The sequence below is a fragment of the Desmodus rotundus genome, chromosome 2 (genome assembly GCF_022682495.2).
Source record: "Desmodus rotundus isolate HL8 chromosome 2, HLdesRot8A.1, whole genome shotgun sequence".
Lineage (NCBI taxonomy): Eukaryota > Metazoa > Chordata > Mammalia > Chiroptera > Phyllostomidae > Desmodus > Desmodus rotundus.
This window is the reverse complement of record NC_071388.1, coordinates 27,109,871-27,119,347: the sequence shown is the minus strand read 5'-3', so window position 1 is coordinate 27,119,347 and position 9,477 is coordinate 27,109,871. Positions and strand designations below refer to the sequence as shown.

The 9,477-nt window shown below is 37.3% G+C and overlaps 1 pseudogene; it reads left to right on the top strand.

The window, feature by feature from the left end:
• Window positions 1-4,452: 4,452 nt before the first annotated feature.
• On the top strand, window positions 4,453-8,678 carry LOC112309165 (sodium/potassium-transporting ATPase subunit beta-3 pseudogene; annotated as a pseudogene).
• The last annotated feature ends 799 nt before the right edge of the window (window positions 8,679-9,477 follow it).

Below are 9,477 nucleotides of genomic sequence, written 5' to 3'. Positions count from 1 at the left end.
GTCCAGGAAGCCCAGAGAGTCCTGAACAAATTGGACCTAAGGAGGAGCACACCAAGGCACATCATAATTAAGTTACCAAAGATTAAAGATAAGGAGACAATCTTAAAAGAAGCAAGAGGAAAGGAGAGAGTTGCCTACAAAGGTGTTCCTATAAGAGTATCTGCTGATTTCTCAAAAGAAACCTTACAAGCAAGAAGGGGCTAGAAAGAAGTATTTGAAGTCAAGAAAGGCAAGGACCTACACCCAAGATTACTGTATCCAGCAAAGCTATCATTGAGAATGCAAGGGCAGATAAAGTGCTTCCCAGATAAGGTCGAGTTAAAGTTCATCATCACCAAGCCCTTGTTATATGAAATGTTAAAGGGACTTATCTAAGAAATAGAAGATCAAAAACTATGAACTGTAAAATGAAAATTCACAACTATCAACAACTGAACCTAAAAAACAAAAACAAAAATTAAGCAAACAACTAGAACAGGAACAGAATCACAGAAATGGAGATCACATGGTGGGTTATTGGCAGGGACGGGGAGGGGGAAAGGTACAGGGAATAAGAAGCATAATTGGTAGGCATAAAATACACAGGGGGAGGTTAAGAATAGTGTAGGAAATAGAGAAACCAAAGAACTTTTATGTATAATCCATGGACATGAACTAAGGGGGGATGCTGGAAGGTGGGAGCATGCAGGGCGGTGGGGGAGAAAGGGGAGAAAGAAATTGGGACAACTGTAATAGGATAATCAACAAAATAAACTTGAAAAAAGGGAGTGGTATTTCCTGTCCACTCAAATAGTTCCCTTTTCATATAAGCTCCATATAAATGAATCTTAAAAATAATTTTAAGATTTGAGAATAATACTACTTTCTCAAGAAATAGTTAAAATAATATTAACTTCTTTGGCATTCTTTACCTGAGGTAGCATTACTGGGTGCTTACCCTTGACAGAAAATTTAGGACCATCCATCACATCTCATACAGTTTTGTAAATATTTACTCACCAGATTTTGAGTGCTTTGAATTTTGAAACTAGACAACATTTGAGAAATAGTGAGTGCTCCATAAATTCATGTTTAATGAATGAATGGATTAAAAACTATGAACATTTTTGATCCACTGGGCAAAATGCTCAAGAAATTCTACATTTTTATTATGCCTTATTTTGTCAGGTACGCTGTATTTTGGCAGGAACTAATTTCATGGTGAAATGGAACTTTATAGTGTGTATGTCAGGGTACATCATTTTCTATTTGATAAGGACACTGCTTGCATTTAGAGACAATAGCTTTTCTTTCTATTAATGTCATCATTCCATCAAGGGCCTAAGGCAGTGACATATATTACCAAACAATAGGTCACAGAGAAAAGCACTTTAAAATTTTAGCATGCATACATAAGTTAAATTGATTTATACCTACAAGTGGCAATTTTTTGCTGAAATTAGATGGATGTGTTCACAAGTCAATAAAGAAACTCAAAGCCCCGCCTACATCTGAGCAATGATACACTGCTGGTTTGCAAAGCTGTTGTGAAGGGGAACATGGCTGTCTAAACAAGTACACAGAATGTTCAGATGCTAACGTGCTACTAAAAATAAACCTCTGAATTTAAAACAACCACAAGAAACCAACAACAAAAAAAATACATCTAATGTTTTGTTTAGGGCACTAGGTATAACATCGGAGTATCACACATTCATCTATGGTTTCTGTATACTTAAAAATAACCAGAAGTCAGATCCAATATAAAGCAATGTTATTCCCATTTATGAATGAGTAAAACAAGACAAGGCCAAGTTTATGAAGGTATTATTAGATGTAGCTCTGATATGAACTACTTTTCAAAAGGAGCTTTTGATGGCATGTTTGATGGAAGTCAAGAGATACTGTCCCTCCAGAACACATCTAATCTGTCGTCCAGGCAGAGTGTGAGCAATTAGCATCATCAGAGAATTTCTGAATTCTGGCTGTGTTTTCAGACAGTCCCCTGATCTTGTTGAGCCAGTCACACACTGTCACATCTCTAGTTACATTAACCTTGCACTGTTCTGCCCTCCACCGACCATGCTCTACCCAAATGTTCTCCCGGATTCTCCTGGATGAATTCTGGTCCGAACCACACCCTCCCTAAAAATGTCTAACTGACTTTACTGAACAAAATAGCAACCCCCTTCCCTACCTGGTCATTACTCATCCCATTGCTCTATTTATTCCGTCTTCAACTCCTTGCTTTCTCTTACTTTTTTTTTTTCCACTTTGTATGTTATCACCTATTTGTGTAGTTGTTCAACTGGTTCATTTTTTCTCATTTAATCTTATTACGCACTGTTTAAAATGTACATATCTAAACCTTAACTATGCATTTATCTTGGGAGATAATACCATTTTACTTAGGTTAGTTGTACTTTGAAATTTGACAACAGACGGTATTTTTTAAGTTACATTTTACGACAATTTTGTCTTATTTGTGCGTGGTCATGGAAACATATAAAAATGGGGCTCTACATCTTTAGTCCTCTGATGGAAATTTTATACAGTGAAAATTTCTGAGGAAAACTTAATATTGTAAACTTATATAGTTACCAGCACAGTCTTACCATTTTCCTTGACAAGCTTACCTGTCAAGTGATTTGCAGAATTCAAGAATGTAGCTTTGTTGAGTGCTGTTGCCTTGCTCACAAACTGTATCATAAAATGTTATTTGCAGCAGCACCAAGAGAAGTAGACGGCCCTACAAAAAGCTTTTTTTTTTGTTATTTATATGAGTACCAGTTTGGGGAAAGTATTGAAATAGGAATGTCACCATTTATCACCATGGAAATTAAGATCGTTGAGAGATTGTTCTCTGGTTTCTCTTTTTCTCAAAATGTTTCTCACCGAGTTCAATGCACTGTAGGAGCTCATTTAAATATTTATACTGACTCGAATTTAGCTTTGGTGTATTGCTTCATTAGGAGCAATAATGAGGCTTGAATAATGACACTTGCTAATGGAAAAAAAAACCATGGAACAACACCAGCAGGCTCCTCTATCCCTCACTTCTGATAGGGTGATAAATACTGCTTTAGGGTTTTAACACTTGGGAGGATATCATATATATATGGTCAGTTTTCTGCTGTGCTGTTTCTATTGTTGCTAGTAGACAGCTTACTGTTCAAACTGCATTTTATCCAGTCAGCATTATGCCATAATATAAAGTGCCTAAATTTTAACAGTTCAAATGTGTGCAGTCTAGACTATAGGACACAAAATAGACCAATTTTAGCAATGCGGAAAACAACTCTGATTTGTACATCTGAATTCAAGTTTTTCTTGAATATGCTTGTTTATGAAATTGACACCTCATTGACCTTACTGTGCCAAGCATAGCTTACATTTGTACAATATCCCATTACAAAAAAATTCATCAAGTTTACAATAGGGCTTTTATGTTTACAAAGAATTAAGAAATCATATGTAGACAGAGACTTTTCAGCATAAAATAAAGTGATTTAGTGCAACTCTTTTTATAGACAAAGAATCTCTATCAGTTTTGTTTTCAAAATGAAATTTGTGTGAAGTACTAACCTCGGGAGACTAGAAAATATGTTTTCTCTTCAGTCAGTTAAACGCAAGTATGATCAAAGGAAACTGAAATATATTACATATCCTACAGGGTAACACCACTCTAAGATTTTCACAGGAATATTTTAATTATAAGTTTTGTGATCATTATATCTTAGCCTTTTCAACATTTCTGTCACTCTTTCTCATGCCCTTGGATACATACCAAGTAAATATCATCTTTAAAGGAAAAACTATGAAAAACTTCTCTTCTTTCAGACCATATGTGGAATATTGAAATAATTTAACAGCAATTTAAACCATTTGTAATCAAATAAGAAAGCATGTAGGCATTTTAACGGGATCCATGGAGTTCGAGTGGATTTTCAAAGCAGAGTTGTTCAACTGTGGCCTTAACAGTGGGCTAGTGCTGCTGCAGTCCTTTCTCTCCCACACAGAGGGCTTCCTAAACGGAAAGGAGAGGGGAGGGTCTACCAGGATTGACATGGAATTATAGTGCGTTACGCTTCTGGCCTTTGTCTTACCTGTATGCTTTATCCCAAATATAAGTCTTCATAATATTTCATTGAGTATCACTTAACATTAATTGCCTTAAAACATTCGATCCCTTGAAGACCTCTGAAAAGCCAAAATATGTAATAATCAGATTACATTTTTAAGTCTATGCATGTTGCTAACAGAAGAGATACAAATACTTGCTTTACTTTCAAAGGAATGCATGCACAACAATTCCGGGGCTTTCGGTGTTACTAATTCACCAAATATACCAGTTGGCATTATTTTAACATGCTATAATGGCAATATAAATGTACAGATATGCATATAAAATACACAGGTGTATACGGACATTGGCTGACTGAAACGGCAAGCACGTAAAGACAAACCAAAAGCATGAATAGGAGCACTGCTAGTGACAGGCAAAGTGAATCTCAGCCCAATTTAGAGAAGTTGGGGAATATTAGTGAAGGGATGAATACAATTATGGATGAAGCAAACAGGTTATGAAGCATTGCCCCAAAACATGTTCTAGAAGCCCAAAACTTCAGGTGATAACAGTGGGCTATGTCAAAAGAGCAGGGTTGCATTCATACAGCCCCAGGTTTGAATCCTGACTTAAATGCTTAGGTGTGACATCATAACAAGTTCCCAAGAGTTTTAAACCTTCTATCTGTCTTAGTCTGCTTGGGCTGTCAAACAAAATACTATAGATTGAGTGGCTTAAACAACAGAATCTGATTTCAGAGGGTTCTAGAGGATAGAATGTTTAAGATGAAGATACCAGGGCATTGGGGGCTGCTGAGGGCTCTGTCTGTGTCTTGCAGATGGCCTCTTTCCAGATATGTCCTCACATGACCCTCCCATGGTGTGCACATGGGAGGGGAGAGAAAGATCAATCTTCCTCTTCTTATAGGTCATTAATGCCGCCAAGAGGACCCTACTCCAACTAACCTTAGTTACTTCTAAAAGACCACATTTCCAAATACTGTCATATTGGGGGCAGGGCTCCAGCATATGAATTTGGGTGTTGAGGGGTCACAAACATTCCATAATAATATCCTTTTCTGAAAATGGCATAAAACTGCCTCTTCTTGGGTTTGTGAGGATCAGAACACAGTAAACTTGGCGATGCGGCTGCTGTAGTTTGTGACCCTCCAATCAAAACGAAACAGCCCCTACTGGAAGAGGTTCAGACAAGAACACTCAGATTCCAGCAGAATGTGATAGAAGATGTATGAGAAACTTGCAGAAGAGGGGCTTTCAAATGTTTTGAACTTGGAGATCATCCTCTACCTGAGGATATGTAAGGGGTGGGTAGAAAGTTCAAGGTGCAGTTAAAGAAACACGCAGAATGACATCAGCAAACATTGTTGGGGTGTGATGATCTCTCATCCTCATCTGAAGCCAAATGAGAAGAGTGTCATGAGAACCGGGAGCAGACCTTCCCATCCCCAGTTTTCACACACAGCAGAAGTGAGCCTGCAACACATTAAAAAAATGTGATGGTGAAAGAATATCATTATTTGCTTGAAGTGGCAGAACAGATGGCAGGGGAAAATGTACATGTCTCCCGTGGGTCAGATGTGGGCTGCAAGAGAATTTGCCAGGTTCTGATAGGACCTCACCCAGCTGCACCAGGATTGAGAAGAATACACGAGTGTCCTCTTAGGGTCGAAGCTCGGTTAGGGTGGGGTGTGGCAGAAAGGTCAGCTGGAGACCTCAATACCAAGTTAATGGCGTTTGGAATTTGGCAGGGTAGGAGAGGGCACTTTCTGGAAAACACAGAGAGGAGTCATTTCAAGAAAGAAATCAGTGGGGCATGTCTGCCAGGTTGAGAAAAGGGCCAACGGCAGATCAAAATAGAATTACGCTGCACTCCTCACCCGGAATCTCTTGTCTTCTGATTGAACCTTTGATGGGGGCTGTGGGATCAAAAGATGGAGCCAAACAATCAAGAAGAGATTGGCAAAGGAAGAAATAAGCTGACATTTTCTTCTTATCAAGTGCAGACGTCCAGCCCTGAAACCTCATTCAGCGGAAGAAGGAGAGGAATTTAACAGATTTGAGGTTCAGCATCTGGATTATTATACTAACTCATGATTTCATCTCATTTAATAAAGCTATTTTGAGGTTTGAAATACCTGAGGACCTGCCCATGAATTTACCCCAGAAGCACACAAAATCAGGCTAATGAGTAACTTTGAAGAGACCTGGGAAAGAAAGAAAATTGCTTTATAACTTACATATACACAGACCAATAAGTTTAATACTAGTTACATTTTGCATAGTGATTAATATTATTATTTCAATATTACATAGTTTGTAGTACACTAGCATTCTTTTTATACTTTCAGGAAATATATACTTAACAAAAATTTTCTTATCTTGTAAAATTAAAATGAATTTTTAAAAGATTTTAGTATATAAGTATATTGTGAAAATTCTGCTTATGCAGTAATTTGAGCCAATTGCCTCTATTCCCAAAAGATAGGTATTATTGTCTCTGGGAGTATCTTCACAACTTTAAAGAATACAATACTCAAGGATCCAAAAAATACAGAGTTCATTAACTATCTAATACTCTCTGGGGCGTTGAGATTCACATAAGTGGTTGTGCAAGTCTTTGAGTTTCAGTTCTATTTGCATTTATGATGCTGCTGAAAAACAAACCCCTCACAGGAACATCAATGATTAAAGAAGTATCTTTGGTATAGCAGATAATCAGTAAGGAAGTCAACAAATAAAGCAACTTCAGGGACATGTTCTTCCAGCCTCCTGTCTGAAGTCAAAGGTTATTTACCAGGTTTACACGGCAGCTGTTGTCAGTGTCACTGAGAACAAAGCAAAAACGATACCAGAATCCTTTGAAGTGTATTTGATTGCCACTTGGAGTCTGATGGGGAAACAGTATTTATTTCACTGGGTGTTAAAAATACAAGGAGAAAAATAGGCATCGATCTAGGTTCCTACTTCTTTGAAAGATTTTTTTTATGATGTATGTTGTTGTTTTTAAAAGGACAGTCTCTACAAATATTTTAAGTCCCTTTAGTAAAAAGATTTATTTTGCGGCCAGTAAGACAACACTCTGACTCTGTACTTTAAAGTTATGTAAGGAACTTATAGATTTCAAAGTTGTTAGTGTGAATATACAATAGTAGTAGTAATATAGTGCAGGAAATATTTTTATACACAAAAGTAGCTTCTTGGGATATTGATTAGAATTTAAAATTGTTGTCCATTATATACACATAAAATTGAATTTTATTTTTTTCTCTATATTATGTGGTAAAATATACAATTGAGAAGCTGAATTTTGGAAATTGCTGAAAAATTGAATTGTAAATGTGGTAATAACATTGACTCAGCTATAGGTTCTAGAGATTTATGCATACATTTATAAAAATGCATGGCTCAAGAAGTTGTTACAATTTTATCAAAGAAAACTGTCTAATATTTAAGGATCACAAGATTTCATAATGTCATAACTCAGAATAATACAGATTGCCATTCTTAAGAGGACAAGAATTCCTATTTTTTTCACAATGTGTTCCTGCTGCTTAGAACAGTGGTTGGCCTTAATAATGCTCAGAAGATATCTGTTGAATGAATAGAAAGGAGAATCATAACTCATAATATGATATTGGTGTCAAATACTAGTAAATAATACCTGCATTGGGATCAAACAAAAAAATGGTTTAAATCCCAGCTCAGCGATTAACTACTCTTTTAATTAAAGATCATTAATTAATCTGAAACTTATTTTCACCAACTCTAAAATGGCAAGTCACCACCATTATAGTGTCATTTGATCAGAGCCTCTGGCATGTAAATCAGCATTACATCTGGAGTTGCTGAAAGGCCTCTCTGCAGGGAGGTGTCTGTGGCCATTGGCCATCCAGCCTACCTCCATTGTTCCAGGGCTGCATTGCTTGAGCTGGGAAGCACTTCTGCCCCAGCTGTCTCCACCGGTGGCCACTTCTACACACACCACAAGAAGTCCTTCAGCCAGAACCTGGCCTAGTGGAAGCTCTTTGTCTACCTCCACACCACCAGCGTTCTCGGGGTGTACTGCCAAGAGCTGGAGTTTGGTTTTGTTTTTCTATCTAGTCGTTCACGGGCTCCTGGCTGCACTCTTTTCATTCACAATGTTGGCTATGCTTTGTACGCTGGACATGAGGTCCCAAGTTATTGTGACCAGATTCCTAGTCCAGGACTTGTGTTTTTTCTAAAACCAGTGACCACACTGGAATGTACATGGTGGTGAATCCAAATTCCTATAAAAAAGGTACATTGAAGACCCTTAGAAGTTTCTAAAGTGGTGATTTAGAAGAATGGAAGGATCTCACAGTTAGCCCTGATAGAGCACTTTTTGAACAAAAAATTCCAATTAACATTGCACATCTGTTTGTGTTCTTACTTCAAGTATGCAGTGGTGTGAATGATCCTGATTTTGGGTATTCCACAGGAAATCCTTGTATTTTTTGTGAAAATAGAATACTATAATTGGATTAAAGCTTCAAGATGAACCTAGAAAGGCTTGTATTTCAAAGGATGAAAACATACCCATTCTACAAACTCATCCTTCCAAAGGAAATATAGGCTCAAAATACATTCCTTAGGTATCTACAGCTATCGGTTACTGTCTAGGTCATCTTTGATCCTAAAAGTACTGTGAGCGAAATGACAGTGACGCGCAGGATTGACACATCACCCAAACTAAGAAACCAGGTTGATAGTGACAGGTGCTTAGGACTAGTCGTGTTCTGTAGCATAGTGCGTGCATCATAGGAGTAAGATGTATCCACGGAGCAGATGTCGTGCTGTCTGTCTTCGTTTTGTGTAAAGTAGACCCGCCATTCCAGAATTACGAGACCACCTTGGAGAAAGGTAGGGGGGTGCATGACACTGTGGTAACACCATAAAGTGCTTCCAGGTCAACATGTCCAGTGTCCTCCGAAGTAAGTACCTGTTGCCTCTGCTGTCTTCTGAAGGAGCATGTAGTCAGCACATAGGGATAGTACGACACCAAATTCTAACATGGAGATTGGGGAATCTGAACCTATTTTTAGGAAGGTTGATTGCTTAAGTGCCAAAGGCTTAATATGTTATCCTATAACAATATTTATGGATTTAATATTGGTTAACTGTCATATTTCAATGTAAAAAAAGTTGGGGGAAAAATGATACCTGACCAACATCAAGTAACTTTATAGCTGCAAGAAATGTGGTGTTTGGAGAAGTTCTGTACATAAAGAAGAAAAAAGAAAATAAAAAGTGGATTCAAATGTGTTGTTTTGACTTTTTGTAAAATTATTTTTATATGCTAAATTGGTCTATAGATTATTTTGATTAAAAACACATTTTGTTGTAAGACATGGTAAAAAATAGTGATGGAATTATTTTAGTTCCCACACTATA